Below are 26,439 nucleotides of genomic sequence, written 5' to 3'. Positions count from 1 at the left end.
CTACATTTACTTTTTGGAATGTCTCCTATTTATCAATTTTCAATCAAAACCCTAATCCTATGTTTTATTATTAAAATGTCTCCTATTTTTCAATCAAAACACTAATCATATGTTTCATTTCAGAATGTCTCCTATTTTTTAATCGAACACTAATCCTATGTTGTCTTTTTCGGAATGGCTCCTATTTTTGAATCAAAACCATAATTCTATGTTTTCTTTTTGGAATGTTTGCTATTTTTTTTTAAGAAAAAGAGTAATCCTATGTTTTCTCTTGGAATTGTACCTTGTTTTTATGCTTTTAATCAAAACCCTAATCCTATGTTTTCTTTTCGTAATGCCACCCATTTTTGAATAAAAATCCTAATTGTATGTTTTCCTTTCAGAATGTTTTCTATCTTTTAATCATAACCTCAACCCCAACCACTAAAGGAATGCATCTTTCACTCTTGATCGTTCACCGTTGATTTATAGAGGTTTTTAGTGTGCTTTCCGGCTATATTCAAGGTTTTATACTCTCATTTCGTTGGTAAGCCCCCTTTCCTTCTTTTTTTCGCCAATATTGATTTCTTTAGCTTAAATTGGTGAATGTTGTTTCGATTTCATAAATAAATGGATGGTGCATGTTTTAGAGTGATTTTAGAACGAATTTGCGATGGATTTTTGAGAGTTTTGCATAGTGGCCATGTGGTTTTCACGCCCCGTGGATCCGCACGGGCATGTGGAATTTCCACACGAACATGTAGATTTATGCAGTATTGATTTTTGAAGTTAATTTGATCGATTCTTGTTTAATTCTTGTAGATATGGCCCCCAGATCGAAGAAACAAACTGGCAAGCATCCACGTAAGCCCTCACCTGACCCAGAGCATATAGAGTTTGCTATTCCCGATCACTAGGCTCAGTTTGACCAACTTTCAAAGCTCAAGTTCGGTCAGACTCCGTTCCCACACTTGAGTGCACTCAGGAAGATATAGTTAGGGGATGATATGGCTAACGAGATTGACGAGCTTATTTTAGTTGGTAGCTGGAGGAGATTGTTGTCTATTCGAGATCCGGTCATCCGCATGCTCGCGTTGGAGGTACTCACATCATTTGAGTTTGATCATTCATATTTTAGTTTCAAGAGCGTCGATGCCATACGGTTCCGTGCTTTTGGACAGTACCACAGCATGAGTGTCACCCAGTTCTCTGTCTGACTTGGATTATATGATGAGACCTTTATTGGCACTAAGGAGTATGATTGATTACCGACTGATAATCCGGGTAGTTTGACTCCTCTGAGAGCGTACAGGACATTATATGGTCAGGGTCAGTATAAGCTAGGAGTGTCGAAGGCTAAATGTCTCTCTAGACCAAGCTACAGATATATTCAAGCTATCCTGAGAAGATCAGTGAACGGTCGTGGTGATAGCAGCGGAGTTCTAAGCTGGCAGGAGTTATTGTATTTATATTCCATGGTGCAAAGCAAGCCACTCCACGTTTGGCACATTTTGGCAGAGTACCTGAGGCATCAGGGTCAGTATGCCATGATCGGAGTCATCTTCTTAGGCCCATACATCACTAGACTCATCATAAAAATGGGTCTTGTGGATACCATTCGAGGGGCTGAGAAGATTATTGTACCATCTCCCATCGGTATCAAGACGATGCGGCTGATGGGGATGAGCCATTGGTACAGGGATGGAGTTTATGTGATGATCATGCCCTTACCTGAGACAGCCCGGGGAGGGGGGAGGGGAACGTAGCATGAGGGTCACAGCCTGTTCCCGTGCCACAAAAGGAGCAAATTGAGACCGAGGCACCACCTGCAGCATATCAGTCACCTCCAGTGTGCATGTTTTCTCCATCTCAAGCCTATGATTATTTTGAGAGGCTCAAGAGTGCGATGGGGGTGTTACGGGCAGATATAGCTAAGGTTCGTGTGACACAGGCGATGAACCACACAGAGGTTGTGGCATGTCTCGACATCCTATAGCAGATCTTAGAGTGAGACGCGATATCGCCTTTTGTGATGAGACCCAAGACTCTACCGGCATCTTTAGCAGCAACAGTTACCTCACCACCACCACCAGTGCCAGCAGCACCATCATCAACAGCAGAGCCAGCCATTGACACCAACGCTTGTGGTGTCTTTGTCTTTCCTTTTTCGTAGTTTTCGTTTTTATTTCTGCATTATTTTGGACTTGTACTACTCCGAATCGATCTTCCTTCTAAGTTCATCTTTTATTTTTAGTCTTTTGAGTTGTATGTCATTTTCATATCTTTATATACGTGAGTTATTTTGTTTTTGTTGAGATTCACTAAACCCTCTTATGTATATGTGCAGATGGTCTTGTAAGTCTGGAATTTGAGAATTAGTCATTGGCAAGGTCAATCTGATTTTCACATGGCCGTGTGATTTTCACATGGCCGTGTGTGCGTTACAAACCTCGTTGTAACTCAACTCTCAATGAATATAGCTCCATCAAACGTGCCATTTGGAGTTTAGGGGAGTATTTTTTTAATCGCCCATCTCCACATGTTTTTGATTGTTATACATTTTATTGTGCTTGAATGCGTACATTGAGGACAATGTACATCTTAAGTGTCTGCTGTGGGGGTTCACATTACATATGTTCTATACTTATGCTTCATTTTTTTATGCTCATGTAGCAAATGGTGGTTCACCTTAGTTGCAATGGTTGTATTCTTAAGTTTAGGAGAATTTTTAACTTTGAATGTTTTCATGCTCTAGTTTTACTTGAATTTTTAGGATTTTTTGCCCAATTGACACTTGTTGCACTACTCACTCATTAAACCCTATGGAAACTCGAGTTAAATGTTTAAGGGACTAAATTAGTTTGTTTCTTGTTCAAATTTCATCAAAAAAAAAGGTTGAATGGATGAAAAAGTAAAGAAAAAAAATAGATATGTTTGTTTGTTTGTGCATTAGGGGTAGAAAGAGCTACCAACTATGAAGTATGAAGCTACTCTCATAAGTCGTATAATAGTTATGCCCTAGTGAGAGAAAGAGCTATTTCATGGGATGAGTGAAACCTACTACCCCAGTAGAAATAGCTACCACCTCGAAAGTGTGAAAGCCACCTTAGCGGGCAGCTTAGGAAAAGGCTATCTTAAATGATGTGTGAAGCTACTACTTTTTCTTTGTTTTTTTGTACATAAATAAGTCTCTGTTACTTAGAACTTTGAGGAGTATACGTTGGGTTGACTTGAGTGAGTTTATACAGACTTACACAATATCGGGTTGTTGTACTTTTTGAATCAAGTTTTTAACTAGAGCATTGATTTTTCTTATTCAGTGTTGAAATTTTTCCCTACTTGTAGAATGCCTCCCTTGCATACTTATGGTGATCCTACGGCCAAGCACTTTGAATTTTCCTTCTATATGCTTCAATGTTTTATTTTTGCTTGAGGACAAGCAAAAGCTCAAGTGTGGTGAAGTTTGCTAAGTGCTTGTGTACTATTAATACGATGTATTCTTTTCTTACATTGAGCATTACTTTTCTCAGATTTTATCTCTTATTCATGTGTATTTGTGCTCTTTTGTGCATAAAGGGTTGTGGAGACAAGTGTGGAAGAAAGGAACCAAGACTAGATCGTGAATGCAATTTTTGATGAAGCCTTGGATTGAACAAACGTGAAGACATAAGTTGTGACCAAAGACATGTGAGTCTGTGCCAAACTCCATTATGCTCGAGAAAACATACAAATTGGAGGGGCACAAAGGCAGTCACACTCATGTGTTCCAACTTGTGCGATACTAGCAAGACCTTCGTCAAATATGATTTAATTGAAGACGCAACGTGATCTACCGCATGGATGTGTGCCCATTCATGTGGCCTTAATGAAAGTGTGGATTCGGGAGTATTTTTGGCGAAACACTGTAGTAGTTTACTATAAAAAATTGATATAGCAAAATCACTGTAGTAGTTACTATTCATAGCTAGTAGAAATTCGATTCCTGGAAACTCACACGGGTGTGTGAAAATTCTACACTCCTGTGTGGATGCCTGATTCCAGCCCTATTTAAGCTGTGATTTTAGACATTTTGGGAGGATCCTTTTCTAATTTATTCCCCATCTTTGGAGGTGCTCGCAGCTAGGGTTTGGAGAGGCTTTGGCTAGGTATTTGGAGTGGTTCTACGGCCTTTGACACCGTGTTCCTTTGGAAGATAGTTATTAAGGGAGCTTTCTTCAGCATCGATTTGGCGAGGTGTGTCCTAGGCTTGATGAGGGAACCCTTTGGAGAAGACGAGGCAAACTCCACAAGTCCATCGATACAAATTACAAGGGTGTTTTACTTATGGATTGCATGCTTTTACATTCGATTTTATTATTGATTGTATCTTGCTCCATGGAGAGCTAAACCTCTAGTGGGTGCTTGGACTTGTAAACCCTAGGATGATTTTGTTTCATTGATCTTTCATTATGTTTCTTTGATTGATGTTTTTAATTGAGTTCTAACCTTGAATACTTGTTGAATTGATTTTCCCTTAGAGTGACACTAGCGTTAAGAATCTATCTTGATAATCCTTGTGGATGGGTAACACACCATGAGAAGATGAGTCGAGAGGTAGCGGAACATCCACTTTCCCTTCCGATGTGATTTATCCTACCTCCACGTTCTAAGAGTTCTTTACGGTAACAATAGAGTGAAGTGCTAAGAGACAAACTCCACTGGGGCTTAGTTGCAAGCAACAAAGTGAAGTGTTGAAGTAATCCTTAGTGCTGGGGCTTAATTGTGACTAGGGTTCTTTCGCCTGGACCAAATGGTTAAATCTATATTAGGGAATAGGGTTTATCACTTGGAGCCCCAAATTTTCATGGAACCCCACACAGTGTGAGGTGTTGAGAGTATCCCTTTCCGTCGGGGCATAGTGTGAGGGTTAGTCACGGTTGACCTTAGGTTTAGGACCGTGTGTTTTAGGATTTCCACGACTCATTAGACATCAGTTAGGAGACATATTGATTGGTCTTGCACTTAAAACAATAATCCTAGGGTGAGCAATGTCCGGGTGCCCCATTTTCTATCGACTACCTCTCCTATTATTCTATTGCGTCTCTTTCTTCTTTATTTTATTTCTATTTGCATTGATATTGTTCACACCTCTTAAATCATCTTCACTATAGTTAAATAGTAATAATTGTGTTTCTGAGCACTATTCCCTATGGATATGACTACCCACTCACCAGGATACTTTATTACTTCGACAATCCATGCACTTGTGGAACGCACTCGCAAGGGGTGTGTCACCTAACACAATGTATGACTTCTTAAAGTTCTAGGGATTCCAAGTGATAAACTCTATTCCTAAATTTAGAACAAACACTTTAGTCTAGGCGAAAGATCCCTATTCATAACTAAACCTAAACATAAACGGAACACTCGATGCTTCACTCTGTCGTGATTGTGAAGAAATCTTGGAATGTGGGATAGGATAAATCACATTATATTGGAAAGGGGATGTTCCGCTTCTTCTCGACTCATCCTCTTAGCCCTCTTGAACCTTGGTAAATCTAATCCTAATAGTGATGGTTACTAGTCAAAAGGATGACTAGAATAGGTTCTCAGCCATATTGTCACTCTAAGTAAAAACCAAACTTCAAGCGCACAAAATTAAAACACAAATAAATATTCAATTAAAGAAAACAAAATAAAAGTCAAAGAAACATACACATCATATGGTTTACTTGTCCAAGTACTCATTAGGGTTTAGCTCTCCATGGAGCAATACAATATGAAATCAATCAATGAATGAAAACACATGAAAACCATTAAGAAATCCCCATTTAGATAGATGCTTGATGGTCTTCAAGGGATGCTTCAATTTCTACAAGATTTCCTTCCACGAAGCTAGGGTACACCCGTCCGAATTGATGTCATCGATGGTTCCCCTGATGGCTCCCAACAAGCATAATTGAAACAATAAAACTATTTTGGAGTAGAACAAACAACTATAACTAGTCCCTTTAATATTGAACTTTAGTTTCCAAAAGAGTTTAATGAGCGAGTAGTGCAACAAGTGTCAATCGGGCAAAATTTTCTAGAAATTCAAGCAAGAACTAGAGCATGAGAACATTCAATATTAAAAAAATCTCCTAAACTCAAGAATACAATCATTGCAACTAAGGTGAACCGCCATTGGCTATGTGAGCATGTATGTTAATCAAAACTAATATAAAAGGCATGTGCATTATGAAGCTCCCCCCCCCACCCACACTTAAGTTGTACATTGTCCCCAATGTACGCATGCAAGCTTCCTCATAATGTATATCAATTGAGAGTATAGAGTATATGTAGGAGAAGCAATCAAAATAATACTCCCCTGACTCCTAGTGTTGCAATTTGATGGAGCTAAATCCTTGGGAGTGATGTTCTGACGGGTTATGAAATATACAGGACCAAGTGCTAAAGCACCTTGGTCGTGTCCATGACTAGTTATCAATTTCCATATTGACAAAACCATCTGCACGCATACATGAGGGGGTTCAGTGAAGCTCAATAAAATAAAAACAACTCAAGTAAATAACCGGTAAAGTAATGAATACAACTCGAGACCACAAAATGAAAATAATCTCAGAAGGAAAGTCCAGTCTGAGTATACAAGTTCCAAAATGAAATGCAAAAGTACTAAAGATGACAAAAAATAAAGTCAAGTGTCAGTGTCATCAGCTGTCGGCTCTTCAGCTACTGGATAATCGAATGGTGCTGGTGGATCAGGTGATGGTGAGGCCGGAGGAGCCGGAGGTCGGCTAATCAATAACTGCTGTAACCTGTCAAAATGGGCCATCACGTCGGTATAAAGTGCTAAATGTATCGCTCGAATCTCGGTGATCCCAGAACATAATACACTCACAACACTCTCAAGCCTCTTAATACGATTATAGGCTCAGGATAGGGTGAGCATGAGCCCTGGGATCTAGGTCTTCATCAATGCTGAACCCTTCGCTACGTATCCTCTGCCCTCTGTGCTCTCTGCAGTAGAGGTAGCTACAATGTAATCTCCGGCCCATATCTACGCACTAGTCCCATCATCCTGATTGTATCGAGTCCAAGAGGGACAGGGATAACCGTCTTTTTGGCCCCTCGGATACCATCCACAAGGCCCATCCCCAGGATAAGTCTAGTGGCATAGGGTCTAGCAAATAATACTTCTACCCTCCCATTCTGATCCTGGTATCTCAAGAAGTCTGTCACAATGTCCCCCAGGTGAACCGGCATGGTCTGGACCATAGAATATAAATAAAGTAACCCCTGCTGGCTCAAAGCACCTGTGTTGTCATCTCGGCCATCCATAGATGTGCTAAGGACTGCGTGTAAATACCTGTAGCTCAGCCAGAAGAATCATGTGGCTTTGGACACTCCCAGTTCATACTGCCCTTGTGCACACAAAGCTTGATATGCTTGATGTGGGGTCAAGGTGCTGGAATAATCCTTCGGCAAGTGTCCATACTCCTCTGTATCTGTGTATGCCTCATCATACGAGCCCATACGCACTGAAACCTCTGTGACACTCATGCTAAACTAACGTCCGAACGCTCTAAATTGTATAACATCAATGATGTCAAATCTCCCATACAGCTGCTCAAACTCGAAGGACGCCAGTACTTCCAATGTAGTGGCTGGATAGCTGGCACTCGGATTGACAATAATCTCCACCAGCTTGCCACGGCCAATAGCCCGTCATTCCCATCGGCCCACTCATCGCCTCACTGCACCTCACTAAACACACTCAAGTCCACGAAACAAGACTGCCCAAACCTGAGCCTCGATACTCACTCCAATCGAGTCTGATGCTCGGGATTCAAGAATTCAATTTGTACTAGCTCAGATGAAGTTTCCCTTGGACGTTTACCCTCTTGTTTCTTCGAACAAGGTGCCATATATGCAAAAAAATGAAGAAGAAACAATTAAAGAAGCTCACAAAGTAATACTGCAGAAATCCACACGGTCATGTGGAAATTTTGCATGCCCGCGTGGATCCATGGGGCGTGAAAACCGCACGGCTGCATGTCAATACTTCCAAAATAGACCTTAAAACCACGTATAAACACTTTCTAAACATGCATAAACCATTATAGAGTGAAAATTGCCGCAACTCAACACTTCTAAACCAATAAAAAAACAAGAATTGGTGAATAAGAGAGAGAGCAAAAGGTTTACCGATGAAATTGGTATGAAAACTTCGAATTCGAAGTGGAAATTGAATGGAAATCCCTCTAAAATACCGATGAAAGGTCAGAAAATTAATCAAGAGTATTTTTCGAGTGTTTGGAAGGGTAATGGATGAAAGATTCAACAAGATTTATAAAGAAAAATCACGTTTCTTGGAATTCTGCACATCCACACGGGCGTGCGGAAATTACCCATGCCCTTGCGCCTCCACAGGAGAGAGTCACAGGGCGTGCGGAAACTACTCCTCTGTCTCTGAACACAACTGTACGGGCGTACAAAAAATAACCACTCCCGTGCGGCCGACCCAAAGGGGCAGACACACGCCCCTGTAAACTATCTCTCTAATCGAGAATTATCACTAAATGTTTCGCACGCCCGTGCAAAAATTCCGCACGGGCGTGGATCATTACTGGGCAGTTCACAGGGGAAGATGCACGCCCCTGTGTATTCTCTGGATGGAAGAGAGTTCTTCTACAGAGATTCACACGGGCATGCAGAAAATACCCATGCCCGTGCGTTTATCATAGGATCACCCACAGGGGCAAATCCACGCCCCTGTGGGCTCTCGGGAAAAAATTTTAAGTCTCTGCAGGAAAAACGCACGCCCGTGCAGAAATTATCCACGGGCGTGCGGATATCACCAGGTCACTCACAGGGGCTAGTCCACGCCCCTATGCCATCTTTGGACAAGCTCACAGTAGAGATCCACGGGCGTGCGGAAATTCCACACGCATGTGCGTTTTCTCTGGATGGCTTAGAAAAACTTTGCAGGCTCTATAAAAAATTCCTGAACATGTATACACACTCAGAGCCTACCCTTTCATGCAAACTATATCAGCGAAAACATGAAAAACTAGCTCGCACGACCAAAATTTCCCCAAAACACATTAAAGCTCATGATAACACCAAAAATCCATAAGAAAACTCACAGCAATGCATCAAAACATATAGACACCAACACTCAATGCCTTATTCAAGTGAACACTAAACTAGAAACTAAGAAAAACAGTCAACGCTTTGGTTGCCTCCTAAGAAGAAATTGTTTAACGTCTCTAAGCTTGACTCACCTCTTCTTACTTCACAAGGGTTTATAGATAAAGGTTTTCCTCTTACCCATGACTTAAAAGCACGATGAACAAAGTCTCTTGAGGGTAGAGGATGAGTTAATGGGCTTGGTACCACTTAATAAGGGTTCATCCACCTTGTCCGGTTCTTGCGCATCTTCAACAACCTTGGAGCGTTTCTTGTGGCGTCTCCTCGCCCTCTTCATCTTCCGGAGCACTTTTTTCATCATCCCCGAAATAGATGGTACTTCTTCCTTTAGACCAAGCATTAGCACTTCTTCATTCTACCTCTTGGTCTAGCAACCCCTCGAATGGGTCCGGATTGAACACTTCCTGCATATATTCATCAATTATCTCATCAGTAGTGTTAATAAAGTAAAGAGTATCATCAAAGTCAAGAGAATGTCACATGGCTTCGGCAAGGCGGTATGTGAGCTTATCATCTCCAACCCTCACTGTCAACTCCCCACCGTCTATGTCGATCAATGCCTTAGAAGTGCTCAAGAATGGCCTCCCAAGTATCAAAGGAACATCCGTATCCTCATCGCATCCAATACCAAAAAATCTACAGGAAATACATACTTGTCAACTTTGACAAGCACATCTTCAATGATGCCCCTTGGATGTCTCACTGTTTGGTCCGCAAATTACAATGTCATCTCGAGTGAGGCTAGGCTCTCCCAAGCCTAGCTTCTAAAAGAAGGAATATGGCATGATGTTGATACCGGACCCTGACTCGCCAATGTCATTTCTTCTCCCAAGTTGCCAATGTTGCAAGTAATGATGAAGCTTTCCTGGGTCTTTCTTCTTCTTTGGCATATTCTTTTGCAAGACAGCCGAGAAAGATGCATCTAGAATCACGAAGGCACTCTCCTCCAATTTCCTTTTGTTGGTCAACAAATCTTTCAAGAACTTGGCATATCTCAGCATTTGGGATAATGCCTCAACAAAAGGGATGTTTATATGTAGTTGCCTAAACAGACCCAGAAACTTCTTATACTGCTCGTCCACTTGATCATTCTTTAATCTAGAGGGATAAGGGATTCTTGGCTTTCAAGATGGGGGTGCACCTCCTTCTCCTTTGTTGCTCCCTTCTAAACCTCTACGACCTCCAGTGCTTCAACATTGGTCTTCTGACTTGGAAGCCTACCTTCAACCTCACGACCACTTCTTAAAGTGATCGCCTTCACATGATCTCATAGATTGGTCTTGGTATTGCTTGGCAAGCTTTCTTATGGCCTTTCCGATAAAGACTTCACAATTTACCTCACTTGATTCTCTAAATTATGTAAAAAGGCGGTGTGATTGCGAAGTGTAGCCTTGACTAATTGAAACCGCATGTCCGATGATTGCACAAATCTAGTAAAGCCTTTTTCCTAAGTCGGTTATTCGGGTTTCCAAGCCGGACACTCTATTCTCCATGTTTGGGGCTTGTTGTTGTTGGAAACTTGGTGGTGCCATGGCCTTTGGTTGTACTTGGTTGCTCCATGAAAAGTTGGGATGATTCTTCCAACCCTGATTGTAGGTGTTGCTATATGGGTTACCTTGGTTCCTTATTGCATTACCCACAAAGTCGACTTTCACCACCGAAGATACATCACCAATAGAGATCGGGCAATCGGAGGGAGCATGTCCACTGCCACACCCATTGCAACTAGTCATGGCCGCCACTCTATTTGAAGTTAGAAGGTCTAACTTCTTACTCAATGATTCCACTTGGGCTGCCAAGGAAGTGACTGCATCTATTTCATGGAGCCCTAGCCACCTTTTTTCTTTCTCGAGCATTCCACTGATAACTATTTATGGCTATGTCTTCTACTAACTGTTGGGCTTCTTCCGGGGTTTTATTCCCCATTGTACCTCCTGCGGTGGCATCTAGCAATTGCCTTATACTCGGATTCAACCCATTATAGAAAGTTTGAATGATCATGCATTCTGGAAATCCATGTTGTGGCCACCTCCGCAAAAGGTCCTTGAAATGCTCCCATGTCTCAAACAATGATTCCAATTTCATCTGCAGGAACGATGATATCTCATTGCAAATTTTGGCCGACTTCCCCGGAGAGAAGTATCTGGTAAGAAAAACTTTGACCATCTCATTCCAAGTAGTGATGGATGCTTTTGGCAAGGAATGAAAGCCACTGCTTGGCTCTTCCCTTGAGAGAAAATGGGAATGCCCTCAATCTAATAGCATCATCCGATACACCATTGATCTTCAGCATATCACAAACTTCCAATAAGTTCTCTATGTGATTGTTTGGATCCTCATCGGCCAAACCATTGAACTACACTAACTGCTGAATCATCTAGATGAATGCTGGTTTCATCTCAAAGTTCAGAGCTATAATCGGGGATCACACAATGCTAGATTGTGTCCCCAGTACTGATGGTCTGGCGTAATTAGATAATGTTCTCTTTTGTTCATTCTGCTCAGCCATGTTGTCAGATCCTTCAACTTCCACTTCAGCTAGATTTGATGATTCTTGCACAGGTTCTTTCTCTTTTCTTCGGAGTGTAAGTTCAAGTTCTGGATCTCCTTCAGTTAATATCGAAGGGTTCCCTCGGGTCGTAACCTAGAGCTGTACCTGAAGGAAAAGAACAAATTAGAACGATGATAGAAAAAGATGTGAAATAGAATGAATGAATGAATAGCTAAAAAAAACAAAGTGTAAAGTATCTTTTAATGCCTATTCCCAGGCAACGGCGCTAAAAACTTGACAATGCCCCTTACGTATGTCCCGCAAGTGCACGGGTTTATCGAGTAATAAAATCCCAGGTGAGTGGGTATCGTATCCACAGGGAGTAGGGAGTAACAAAACTTAAATTGTTTCTTAACCAAGTGAAGATGAATAATGATTGTGTTAACAAGATGTAATGTAAACAAGAATAAAAGAAGCAAGAGAGAAAAGCACAAGTAAGTGAGAGATAAGGCAATCGGTATAAATGGGGTGCCTGGATATAATTCCGCCAAGGACAATCATTTCAAGTGCAAAATTGATAATTATGCCTCCTAACTAATACATTAATGAGTCATGGAAATCCTTCAATACACGGTACCAAATCTAAAGTCAATTATGACTAACTCTATACCTTGTCCCGGAGGAGAAATCGAACAATCTCAACACCTCGCACTCGGATAGAATTGCATGGAGTTCTTGGGGTTTCAAGTGATAAACCCTCTTCCTAGAAATAGACCTAACCCTTTGGTCCAGGTGAGAGGTCCCTAGCCACAATTAAGCCCTAGGTGTTAAAATCACTTCAACGCTTCACTCCGTTGCCTTTGCAACTAAGCCCCAATGGAAGGTCATCCCTTAGCCCATTCACTCTACTATGACCGCAAAGAACTTAAGAAAATGGAGGTATGATAAATCACATCAGAGGGGAAAGGGGACGCTCCGCTACCTCTCAACTCACACTCTCAACCTTCTCCAATCTAGCTTTGTCTAACCCTCGTGGTGTGTCACTCACTCACAAGGGTTACCGATATGAACCCTAGTGTCACTCTGAGAGAGGATTCAATCAATCGAACATTGAATATTGGAACTCAAATAACACATTAATTAATGAAAGCATAATAGAAGGTTTAATGAAACAAACACATCCTAGGGTTCACAAATCCAAGTACCCACTAAGAGGTTTGGCTCTCCATGGATTTAGTTATAATCAATAATGAAATCGAAATGTAAAAACAAGTAATCCATAGAAAACCCCCACGATAGTCGTGACGATGGTCTTGTGGAGAAGCCTCATCTCCTCCAAAGGTCCCCTTGTCCGGCCTAGGACACACCTCGCCAGATTAGTACCGACGAAAGCTCTCCCAATAACATTCTTCTAAGTGGAATGCGATGTCGAAAGCTGAAAAACCTCTCCAAAAAACCCTACCAATACCTCTCAAAACCCTAGCCATATCCCCCTCTTAAGTTTGCGAAAGAATGGAGAAAATAATGCTGAAATCGGGGCTAAATCACGCCTTAAATAGGGTTGGAATCGGGCATCCACACGCCCCTGTGGATATGCCAAACCGGCCTATGGAATTTCCGTACGGTGGTGGATAATTTCCACACGCTCGTGTGGATTCTCTGGAATTCTCATTTTCGGCCGTGAAGAGTACCTGCTACAATACCGGCTCGAAACACTCGCTAATCCATGTTTTTATCGAGGTAACGTCAACGGGCAGACGTTTATGTCGTAGATTGCTTTATTTTTCAATCACCAACCTCATTGGTGAAGATCTTTCTATCAATGCATAAGCCCGGATACTCGAATGTGACTTCCTTTGTGCTCCTCCAAACCATTTTGCTAGCTTGAATACATGGAGGTTGGCACACATTCTCGCGTCTTTAACCCGACTTATGTCTTCGTGATTGACCCTTCTCAAGATTTTCTCCAAATAGTGCGTTCACGATCTACATTGGCTTCTTTCTTTAACATTCAGCTTCACAACCCTATATGCATGAAAGTAACACAAATGCACAAGTATTAGCCCTAAAATCTTATAAAAGTAATGCTCATCATAAGGAAAGAATACTTTGCATTTTTATCACACAAGTACTTATCAGATTGCCTATCTTGTACATTACTTAGTATTTAAACCCGTGAAAACTCTAGTTTAGTATTCTTGGGACTATAATTGCATTATTTGAGTTTTCAAAAAAAAGTTTTGGTTGTGCTTGTACATAAGGGTGGAAAGGGCTATCACCTATGATGTATGAAGCTACTCTCATAAGTCGGATACTAGTTATGCCTTAATGAGAGAATGCACTATCTAATAAGATGAGTGAAAGCTACTACCCCCGGTAGAAAGAGCTACCACCTCAAAAGTGTGAAAACCACCAATGAGGCATCTTGGGAAAGGGCCTACCTTAGAGGATGTGTGTAGCAACTACCTATTCTTTGTGTCTATAGATAAATCCTTGTTAATAAGAACTTTAAGGAGTGGACATTAGGTTGACATTAGTGAGATTAGACAAACACATGTGTTTAGATTCTATTTCTTTTTTATTTGAATTTTTGCTAGATCAATGATTTCTCTTTCATTTGGTTTTTGAAATCTTCCTTATATTTAGAATGCTATTCTTGTACTCTTTTGTTAAACCTAAGGCCAAGCACTTCCATGTCTCTTCTTTGATGATTTTAATGTGTTAATTTTTGCTTGAGGACAAGCAAAAGCATAAGCGTAGGGTAGTTTAGTAAGTGCTTGTGTATGCATATCAATTAGTATATTTTACTTATATGGAGCACTTTTTTTAGCAGTTTTTATGGCTCATTATTGTGTTTTAGTGTTATTTTGTGCATTTAGGATTGTGAAGGCAAGTTGAGGAGAAAGAATGCAAAAATAGGTCATGGAGTTTCCTTTTGGAGTCCTTTTGTGCAACATAATGAGGAAGATACAAGCCGTGATGTTATAAATGAGGGTGTGTGCCAACTTCTAAAGAGTTCAAGTAAATTGATGTCATAGAAGGGCACAACGACAGTCACATGTTCATATTCTGGGTTGTTCATAGATATCAAAAGCTCTCCTCATTGTTTTTTATACATCAAGAAATGCCCTATGACTTACCACAAGGATGTGAATCCATTCAGGTGGCTTCAAGAAAAATGGAATGGAATTTGGAGTCCGTTTGAGCAATTTTTAGTAAAGCTAATAATCCACATGGGGATGTGGAAATTCCACACGGGTGTGTGGATTTTCTACATGGGTGTGTGGATTTTAGTATGGTTGTGCAAATTCCCAATTTTGGATTTAAATAGCTGGTTTGAAGAGTTATTTTTGGGATCATTTTCTTATCTTTGAGAGAGAGCACAACTAGGGTTTGGACTAGGATTTTGCAAGTTTTGGAGCACTTTTATGTGGTTTAACATCAATTTCTTTTAAAGGAGAGTTATTGGGGGCGCCACTGATGGCATTGATTCACCGAGGTGTGTCTTAGGCTAGATGGAGTAGTCATTGGAGAAGGAGGAATGGCTCTTGGAGACTATCATCATGGGATAAAAAGGGGTTTATCTTTATGGATTGTTTGCACTTTCATTTGAACTCTTCTTATCTTTTGTATTGCTCTATAGAGAGCTAAACCCTAGTGTGTACTTGGACATGTAAACCCTATGATGTATTTGTTTCTTTGAATTTCACTGTGTTTCCTTTAATTGAGTATTTATTTGAGTTTCAATCTTGTGTGCTTGATGCTTGATTTTCCCTTAGACTGACAATAGGGTTGAGAATCTATTCTAATCATCCTTTTGATGAGTGACCATCACCACTAGGATTAGATTTACCAAGGTTGAAGAGAGATAAGTGGGTGAGTCGAGAGGTAGCAGAATGCCCCCTTCCCCCAGATGTAATCACAACATAGTGAAGTACCGAGATTTCCCTCTCCACTGGGGCTTAGTTGTGATTAGGGATTCTTCACCTAGACTAAAGGGTTTGATCTAGATTTTGAAATAGGGTTTATTACTTGGAATCCCTAAAGCTTTAAGCAGTCATACATAGTGTGTTGCGTTAAGAGTCTTCTCTCCGTCCGGATCTCATAGGGGATTAGTCATGGTTGACCTTAGATTTGAGACCTTGTGTTTTTGGATTTCCACGACATATTAAATCTCAATTAGGGAAGTGTAATCTTAGTCTTGCACTTGAAATTAGAATCCTAAGGGAGCATTGTCTGAGTACGCTACTTTATCATTGATTGTGTCCTCTTCTTACCCCTTATTTATTTACTTGTCTTTATATTTTGATAACAACATAAGCACATTCACCAATCAATTTCTCACTCTGGTTAATTTAACAAAATTAATTATTTCTAGAGTCTATTCCCTATCGATTTGACTACCAACCTTTTGGGTACTTTATTACTTCGACATCCGTTCACTTACGGTACACACGCAAGGGTGTGTCATCATGTTGTGACTTTTTAAAGAAGATAAAAGATTAGAACAAACTAGAGAAGAGTTGTTGGTTTAAAGGTTTTCTAGGGTACTCATGCCTTTTGTTTTGTGACTAATTTAAGAAGAAGATAGATTAAAACAAAGTATAGAAGAATTAGAAGTTTAGAATTTTCCATGGTTCTCCTTCCCTGCATTCTGTGACCCTTTTGAGAAGAAGATATATAGATTGGATCAAAGCACAATTTTTAGGGTTTTTTTAGAGTTCTCATGGCTCTCATTTTGTTTCTCTTTTCATAAGAAGAGAGATTAGATCAAAGTAGAAAATATTTGCAGGTTTTAGGGTTTGCTAAGGCTCTTATCCCTTCCATTTTATGTCTTTTCCAAGAAGAAAAAGTAGAAAAAAAGAAGAAGAAGAAGAAGAAGAAGAAGAAGAAGAAAAAAGAGGAGGAGGAGGAGGTGAAAACTAGGAGATGGAGAGTGAGAAGAGAAGGAAGCCGAAGAAGATAAGGGAGAAGAGAGGGCGGGATGCTGAGTTGGCAAAAATTGGGCTGCCATGGTACAAAATGGCTGATGAGGATTAAAACATCCTCGCTGGATTTTCCATACCAGCAAATGAGCTATCAAAATGTGATGAGTGCACATTATATATATGTTTTCATACCCTAAATCCATCAATATTCTTGTTCTCAAGCTTACTTTTATGCATGTGTGGTACTATTCTATGTATTTTTGTTACTTGTGTAGGAACAAAGGGGTGCGACGCCATTTGGAGTGAAACATAAGAATACTTAGAAAGGGCTCAAGTACTCAAGCTAGACATGAGCAAGATATTCTCGTGTCCTTCCAACTGAATACCTAAGCATGGCGTGTAGTTCAGAGAGAAATCTATGTAGAAGAGGGTTCTTAAGCTTGACACGGTTTAGACACAATCGTGTCTGTGCCACTAAAATACCTAGGCCAAAAGCAAGTTTATTCAAAATGCGGTGACACGCTCGCGGTACTCCTGACACGATCGTGTCACACCAGTGCACGGTCAAGACACGACCGTAACTCTTGTACTGAATTTGCCAGGCAGGCCCTTGCCATTTCACTTAGATTTTCCACTAATACAACACGGTCTGGACATGCTCATGCGCCGACCATGTCGAGCCCAAAATTAACCTTTTTAAGTCCAGTTTCTAGGGTTTTGTATCATTCTTTGTTCGGGGATCTTCTTCTCCATCGGGAGGACATTGATGTGAGTGAAGATCAAGCTTATCCACACCTTCTAGGGTAACAAGGAACGAGTTGGAGGTACAAGGGAAGTGATGCTAGCACACAGAGCTCGATAATGGAGGCAAATCTTGAAGAGAAGGGAGTAATGTCTTCTTTCTTTAGATTTATTGTCATCTCCTCCATGTTGTACCCACCCATGAGGGGCTAGCTGGCCATGGTGCCCCGGGGTGGGAACTATGTCACTTTATATGCTCAAACTCTTGTATTTTTCTTAATTAATGGAGTTCTTTTTGTTCTTGTGTTAAACATTGTGTTTGCAAAACTTGATGTGCTTGATCTGCATAATTGCTTAGGTAAAACTCGATGGTGGATTGTCACAGTTGTTGTTTCCATAGCTAATGGCAAAACTTGGTAAGCTATGATAAGTACTTGTGTATAAACAATACGAAGTATTCTTTTCTTACATTGAGCATCACTTTTACTAGATTTTATCGCTTATTAATGTGTATTTACGTTCTTTTGTGCATGTAGGCTTGTGGAAACAAAGTTTGATGAAAGAAAGCAAAAGTAGATCATGGACGTGATTGTGATGAAGTTCTTAGATCGAAAAAAAGTAAAGACACAAGTTGTGCACAAAGACAAGTAGGTGTGTGCAAGCCTCCATTGTGATCAAGAGAATACATAAGGTGGAAGGGCACAAAGGCAAATCACACTCATTTGTTCTAACTCGTGCAACATTAGCAAGATCTCCTTCAATGTGGTTTCATTGAAGACACGATGCTATCTACCATATGGATGTGCACCCGTTCATGTGCCCGTACTGTAGCAAATCATTATAGCAAAATCCTGTAAAGTTATTGTTTATAGCTCACAGAAAAATTGATTTCTAGAAATCCACACGGCCGTGTGGAAATTCCACACGCCTATGTGGATACCTGATTCCAGCCCCTATAAATACATCATTTTGAGGAGCCTTGAAGAATCTTTTTCCTAGCTTTTGCCCATCATTGGAGGAACTCGCGTCTAGGGTTTGGACAGGCTTTGGCTAGGTTTTTGGAGCAATTCTATGGCCTTCGACAACGAGTTCCTTCTGAAGAGAGTTATTGGGGTAGCTTTCATCGTCATTGATTTGTAAGGTGTGCCCTAGGCTTGACAAGAGAACCTTTTGGAGAAGATGAGGCGGATCAATAAGACCATCGATACGGACTACAAGGGGGTTTTATCTATGGATAGCATGTTTTTACTTTCGATTTCATTGTTGATTGTGTATTGCTCCATGGAGAGCTAAACCCCTAATGGGTGCTTGGACTTGTAAACCCTAGGATGATTTTGTTTCATTGACTCATGTTTTGCTTCTTTAATTGATGTTTTAATCGAGTTTCAACCTTGAATGCTTGTTGTATTGATTTTCCCTTAGAGTGACACTATTGTTGAGAATCTATCTTGATAATTCTTATGGATGAGTGACACTATTGTTTAGAATCTATCTTGGTAATCCTTGTGGATGAGTAACACTCCATTAGGGTTAGACAAAGCAAGGTTGGAGATTGTCGAGAGAGTGAGTCGAGAGGTAGCAGAACATCCTCTTTCCCTTCCGATGTGATTTATCCTACCTATATGTTTCAAGAGTTCTTTGCGGTCATGATAGCGTGATATGCTAAGAGACAACCTCCAATGGGGATTAGTTGCGCAAGCAATAGAGTGAAGTGTTGAAGTAATCCTTAGTACTGGGGCTTAATTATGACTAGAGGCCTTTCGCCTGGACCAAAGGGTTAGATCTATACTAGGGAATAAGGTTTATCACTTGTGGTCTCCAGAGATTCATGCAACCCCACACAGTGTAAGGCGTCGAGAGTATCCCTTTCACTGGGCATAGTGTAAGAGTTAGTCACGGTTGACCTTCGGTTTGGGATGTGTGTCTTTGAATTTCCATGACTTGTTAAACATTTAATTAAGAGGTATAATTAGTAGTCTTGCACTTGAAACAATAGTTCTAGGGTGAGCAATGTCCGGGTACCCGATTTTTTTATAGATTGCCTCTCCTTATCCCTATTGTGCTTTCCTTTCTTTTCTTTACTTTTATTTGCCTTGATACTGTTCACTCACTCACAAATTGGTTCACTATTTAGCTAAATAGCATCACTATTTGCTTTCTAACAACTATTTCCTATGGATACAACTACCCACTCACCAGGGTTTTAATTACTTCGACAACCCGTGCACTTGCAGTACACACATGCAAGGAGTGTGTCAAGTTTTTGGCGTCGTTGCCGTGGAATAGGCATTTTGGAAGGATTTTGCACTTTGCTATTTTATATATTCATCACTTGTTCCATTTCACACTTCCTTATTCTTCCATCATTCTTGTTTGTTTTCTTTTGTCATGTCTTACTTTTCCTTTCAAGGAGCTTAAGTAATGATTGATCCACTCATTGCTCTATATTTTCAAGTTAAACCTCTCAGTGAAAAAGTTGATAGAATTGTTACTTCACAACAACAGAGCCATCCATGTTGCGGCACATATTATCCTATTGAAAGGTGCTACCCAAACATCTTATGGAATAGTGATGGTCAACATTGGTGAGCACCTCAAGAGGAATTTCCAAAGGATTAGATACTTAAAAAGAATGCATTTCAGTTGGAAAAAGTATTAGCTAACTTTATTGAAGCATCCGATGCCCGCTTCCAAAATATTGAGACTACACTAAGATGTGATAAAGTCTCCTTTAAAAACCTTGAGCATCAATTAGGAGGGATACTTGACACTCTCTCCAAGGAACATGAAGTATTGAGCAAGAAATGCAAGTTCCTTATAGAAATTATGTGGTAGTAAATGCAATAAAGAAGTGGGGCAGAAAACGAGTATGATGTTGTAGAGATTGAGAGAATGCAAGAAGAACCTTTCTTTTAAATTGAGGATTGCTTGAATGGACTGTGTGTTTATAAGCAAGAAATGATGAAAGGAGGGTTGTTGAAGATATATTGCTTTCAAGTTGAAAGGGAAGAAGAAGCAAAGCTTAAGGTAATGGAACAAGCATATCTCTTTGGGATTGATCAACTCATAAATTGGAAGAAAGAGATTTTGGGAATAGGCAAAAGATGTGGGTAAGAGAATTAAACCCTCCCAAGACCCACCTTTGCTAAGCTTAGATAAATCTCAGCCCAAATTGTTCCCTTGGAAGCCAAAGGTAAGATGGTTAAACTCTCCAACAAATGCTCCACCCAAGTAAATAGATTTTTGGTTTAAGGGAAGTAGAAATGCAATTTCTAGCCTAGAGGAGCACACTCTTTTCAAGCCTTCATAAGGTAAGAAAGAGGTACGTCAAGCTCGTGATATTAAACAAGCGCTTCTTGGGAGGCAACCCAAGTCTTTACTGTTTTCTGGGTTTTAGTTTAGTACTTGCATGAATAAGAGCTTTAGTGTTGGTGTCTTGATTTTAACATGCTATTGTTGTGATTTACTTGTAGATAATTAGTGTTGTAGTGAGATTCATTGTAATTGGCAAAGTTTTACGTTGTTTGAGTGTGTTTTCATGATTCTCTGGTTAGTTTTTCATTGTTTATGCAGTCTCAGTATGTGTATGAGTGTTGCAGAAATTTATCTGCAGAGTCTATAATTTTTCTGAGTCATTCAGAGAAAACACACGGCATTGTGGAATTTCCACATGAGTGTGTGTTTTCCGTTCAGAGCTCAACTTCTCCATCCCGAGAAGACACAGGGGTGTGTGCGCACCCCTATGAACGACCTTGTGACGGTCACACGTCAGTGGGTAATTTCCACACAGGCGTGTGAATATCTATAGTGTGCCAAATCTCCCTCCCAAGAAGACACAAGGGTGTGTGTCTACCACTGTGGATGACCCTGTGAAATGGCACCCGGGCATGGGTAATTTCCACACGGCCATGTGAAACTCTATAGAGACTTCTTCTCCATCTCGAGAGCACATAGGGGCGTGTGAGTGCCCTTGTGAGTACCCCTGTAAGTATCCACACACTTGTGTGAAATTTCCATAAGGGTGTGTGGAACATTTAGCCAAAATTCTCGGAAAAACAGAGAAGCCACATGGGCGTGTGGGTTCCCTGTGGGTTGGGCGCACGGGTGTGGGTAATTTCCACATGCCCATGTGGATGCGTTCAGAAGCAAACAAAGCCATCCCGAGCGCACATAGGGGTATGTGGATGCCCTTGTGAAGCTCTCCTATGGAGTCACACGAGTGTGGGTAATTTCCACACGCTCATGTGGATATGTAGATCCACAAAAGGCCATGACTTTATTTTATAAATAACTTGCGGCCTTTTCATTTTTAAATGTCTCCACACTCAAAGAACGCTTCCATTCACTTTCCCGACCTTCTTACCATCTATTTATAGGTTTTTTGGGCTATTTCCGATCATATTTAGCTTTGATTTGTTCTTCATCAGTAAGCTTTCCCTTTCCCTTCTCTTTGCCAAGTTTTCACCCGGACCATCACTATCTCAAGCAGCACCAGGATCACCAACAACAGTAGTAGCACCCACAGCAGCAGACGACACCGATGCTTGAGCCGTCTTTATCTATTCTTGTTTTTATTGCTTTTGATATTTTATTTCAGCACTTTATTTTGAACTTGTATCACTCAGAAAGGATCATCCTTATGAGTTTTATCTTATTACTTTTTAGTTGTATCGAGTTATATTTCATTTTCATATCTTTATAGACTAGAGTTTATTTTGTTTTTGCTGAGCTTGACTGAACCCCCTTGTGTATACGTGTAATGGTCTTGTGAGTCTTGGAATTTGAGGAATAGTCATGGGCATGGTCATGTAGCTTTTTATATGGCCGTGTGTGCTCCACAACATGTTGGAACTCAACTCTCAATGAAATTAGCTCAATAAAATGTACCATTAGGAGTTCTATACTTATGCATTCATTGTTCAAGCTCATGTAGCCAATGGCGGTTCACCTTAGTTGCAATGGTTGTATTCTTAAGTTTAGGAGAATTTTTAACATTGAATACTATCATGCTATAGTTTTACTTGAATTTTTAGGATTGTTTTTCCCGATTAACACTTGTTGCACTACTCATTCATTAAACCTTGTGGAATCTCAAGTTCAACATTTTAGGGACTGTTTTTAGTTTGTTTCTTGTTTTAATTTCTATGGAAAAAAATGTGTGAATGAAAAAGAAAAATAAAAAAATATATGTTTGTTTGTTTTGTGCATTGGGGGTGAAAAGAGCTACTCTCATAAGTCGGATACTAGTTATTCCCTAATGAGTGAAAAGAGCTATCCCATGGGATGCGTGAAAGCTACTAACCCGGTAGAAAGAGCTACCACCTCGAAAGTGTGAAAGCCACCTTGGCTGCCGCTTAGGAAAGGGCTACCTTATAGGATGTGTGAAGCTACTACCTGCTCTTTTCCTTTTGTACATAAATAAGTCCCTCTCAATTAGAGCTTTGAGGATTACATGTTGGGTTGTCCTTTTTGATTCAAGTTTTTAGCTGGAGCATTGATTTCTCTTATTCAGTGTCGGAATTTTTCCTTGTAGAATGCTTCTTTTGCATGCTTTTGGTGAACCTAAGACCAAGCACTTTCAATTTTCCTTGTTAGATGCTTCAATGTTTTTCTTTTTTTGCTTGAGGGCATGCAAAAGCTTAAGTGTGGGGGAGTTTGATAAGTGCTTGTATGTAAGTAATACGAAGTATTCTTTTCTTACATTGAGCATCACTTTTCATCAGATTTTATCACTTATTCATGTGTATTTGTGTTGTTTTGTGCATGTAGGGTTATGGAGACAAAGTTGGATGAAAGAAAGCAAAAGTAGATCATAGACGTGATTGTAATAAAGTCTTAGATCGAACAAAGGTGAAAGACACAAGTTGTACTCAAAGACATGTGGGTGTGTGCCAACCTCCATTGTGCTGAAGAGAATACACAAGGTGGAGGGGCATAAATGCAGTCACACTCATTTGTTCTGACTCGTGCAACATTAGAATAGCTCCATCAATATGGTTTCATGGAAGACACAACGCGATCTACCTCATGGATGTGTGCCCATTCATGTGGCCTCGATGAAAAGAGTGGATTCGGGAGCATTTTAGAGAAGTATTGCAATTGTTTACTGTAGAAAATCACTGTGGTAGTTACTATTCATAGCTCGTAGAAAAACTGATTTCTGAAAATTCACATGACTATGTAGAAATTCCACACACCCGTGTGGATGCCTGATTCCAGCCCCTATAAATACCGTGTTTCGAGGAGTTTTGAATAATCTTTTTCCTATCTTTTGCCCATCTTTTGGATGCACTCGCAGCTAGGGTTTGGACAGGCTTTGGCTAGGTTTTTGCAGCGGTTTTATGGCATTCGACATCAAGTTCCTTTGGAAGAGAGTTATTGGTGGAGCTTTCGTCGGCATTGATTTAGTGAGGTGTGCCCTAGGCTTGACAAGGGAACCTTTGTAGAAGATGAGGCGGATCCACAAGACCATTGGATAAGACAACAAGGGGGTTTTATCTATTGATAGCATGCTTTTTTACTTTTGCTTTCATTGTTGAATGTGTACTGCTCCACGGATAGCTAAACCCCTTAGTTGGTTGCTTGGAATTGTAAACCCTAGGATGATTTTGTTTCATTGACTCGTGTTTTGCTTCTTTAATTGATGTTTTAATTGAGTTTCAACCTTAAATGGTTTTTTATTGATTTTCCCTTAAAGTGAAACTAGGGTTGAGAATCTATCTTTGTAATCCTTTTGGATGAGTGACACTTCATTAAGGTTAGACAAAGCAATGTTGGAGAGGGTCGAAAGGGTGTGTCGAGAGGTAGCGGAATGTCCCCTTTCCCTTTCAATATTATTTATCCTACCTCCACATTCCAAGAGTTTTTTGAGGTCATGATAAAGTGAAGTATTAAGATACAAACTCCATTATGGCTTAGTTGCGCAAGCAACAGAGTGAATTGTTGAAGTAATCCTTAGTGATGGGGCTTAATTGCGATTAGGGGTCTTTCGCCTGGACCAAAGGGTTAGATCTATTCTAGGGAATAGGGTTTATCACTTGAAGTCCCTAGAGGTTCATGCAACCACGCACAATGTGAGGCATCGAGAGCATCCCTTTCCGTCGAGGCATAGTACAAGGATTAGTCACAGTTGACCTTAGGTTTGGGACTGTGTGTTTTTGGATTTCCAAGACTCATTAAACTTCAATTAGGAGGCATAATTAGTAGTCTTACACTTGGAAATAATAGTCCTGGGTGAGCAATGTCCGGGTATCCCCATTTTCTTATCGATTGCCTCTCCTTGTCCCTATTGCGCTTTCCATTCTTTTCTTTACTTTTATTTACCTTTATATATATTTCCAAACCTTTCTCATGTATTTATCTTTTATTCAAGCATTTATTTATTATGATTTGGTGCTACATTGTGTGTTATAGTGTATTTGTCCAAGAAAATAGGTCCCTGTGTAAAAGAGCAGGATTTTGCACAATTACAGTGCGAAAAGATGAGAATTTACAGTGCTCTCAAGCCAGACATGGTCTCGACACTACCATGCGCGTTCCACTGATTATTCCAAGAAATTTTTGTAGATGGTATTATAGCATTCACGATAGCAAAATCACTATAGCTGACTTACTGTAGCAAAGTCTAGAGAAGGGACACGGCTTGTATGCTCCTAGCATGATCGTGTTCAGCCTGAAACTGCTTTTCAGTATTATTCAGTGGGGATGACACCCCTATGTCCAGGGCATGTCGTGCCTGAAAATCTACTTTTTAAGTCAGATCTAGGGTATTCTTTGGGGGTCTTCTCTTGAACATTCATCCTCCATCGTGGGGATGGCTGCCCAGCTTTTCCATTTCACTTTTTTGGGGTTGAAGTCAAGCTACGGTGTAAGATTGCGAGTGGAGCAGAGCTAAGACAGTGGAACTTCATCGGAGCACCGTCGGAGTGGTTGAGAAGCATAGAGTGGAGTCTTCCATGGCTTTGTCACATTTTGTTTTCTTTAGTCTTTTATGGATTTGTAATACTATGAGGGGCTAGCCACTCTCTGGTGCCCTGGATTTGTGAACATGAATGCTTATGTGCTTTGCTGATCTACTTGCTTTTAGTATGTCTACGGAGTTCTATTGATTCTTGTGTTTAATGATGTATTTGCATAACTTGATGTGTTTGATTGGCACAGATGCTTTGGTAAAACTTGGTGTATGGATGACCATAGTTGTGATTACTTATTGTGATTGCAAAACTTAATGTGTTGGAGATGCATAGTTACCCTAGCAGACCTTGGTGTATTTGAGAACCATAGATGCAACATTGCTCTTGAGCATTCACAAGAACCTTAGGATGTACCTTGTAGGTATTAGGAGCAAGTCCATTGCACATTTCTCTGGGGAATTAGTCCAGGGCACTACTCTATCTCTGCGTATCTCACCTAGTTTCATTCCAGGACTTACCTATCATCTTTCCCCCTTTTAGGATCTAGTTGAAACCCTTTTTACCAACCATTATAAATCGTTTAGACATTAGAAAATCAATTAGTACTTGGAGTCTAGTGCCTGTGGTTCGCCAACCCTACCATTCACAGAGTACCACTTTACTACTTGTCTGTGACCCGTGCACTTGCAGAGAACGCATTACTCTTGAGCATACACTAGAGCCCTTAAATGTACTTGGTAAGTCATGAGAGCAAGTGAGCATCACTTAGTGCATAGGAAACATCCTGAGGCATTGTTCTCTTGTTGTTAACACTCAACCCAATTGCTTATTATCTCCACCTTTTTTTTCTTACCTTTTTTTACTTTTCTATTCTTCGGTATTAATCCAATCATCAATTCATTCTAACTAGAGAAAAATTTTAAGTGAGTATTTTTAGTCCATTCCCTGATAATCGACAACCCTACCCCTCAGGGGGTACGACTTACTACTTATGTGCGACACGTGCACTTGCGGAGAACATTTCAAAATGCATGCCACTTCGCCATTCCAATGGCCACATTAATAATTCCTCATCGGAAATAGGCGGGTACCCTCCAGTCAAAACAGAATTTAAGTGTCATATCTTAAAAGATACGAATTGAAGTGTGGTATCCATTTTGATATTTGGCCATAGTTTGGTGCCCTCTTAGGATTTTTA

General features: G+C 40.3%; 1 non-coding gene across 1 annotated transcript; it reads left to right on the top strand.

Annotated features, from left to right (window-relative positions):
- The first annotated feature begins 11,179 nt into the window (after positions 1–11,179).
- LOC120268870 lies at positions 11,180–11,286 on the top strand. The gene has a single exon (XR_005539060.1). It is a non-coding gene; the product is annotated as a small nucleolar RNA R71 (small nucleolar RNA).
- Positions 11,287–26,439: the final 15,153 nt, after the last annotated feature.

The sequence above is a fragment of the Dioscorea cayenensis genome, chromosome 1 (genome assembly GCF_009730915.1).
Source record: "Dioscorea cayenensis subsp. rotundata cultivar TDr96_F1 chromosome 1, TDr96_F1_v2_PseudoChromosome.rev07_lg8_w22 25.fasta, whole genome shotgun sequence".
Taxonomy (NCBI): Eukaryota; Viridiplantae; Streptophyta; class Magnoliopsida; order Dioscoreales; family Dioscoreaceae; genus Dioscorea; species Dioscorea cayenensis.
The sequence above is the reverse complement of the archived record's forward strand: the minus strand, read 5'-3'. Positions and strand labels throughout refer to the sequence as shown.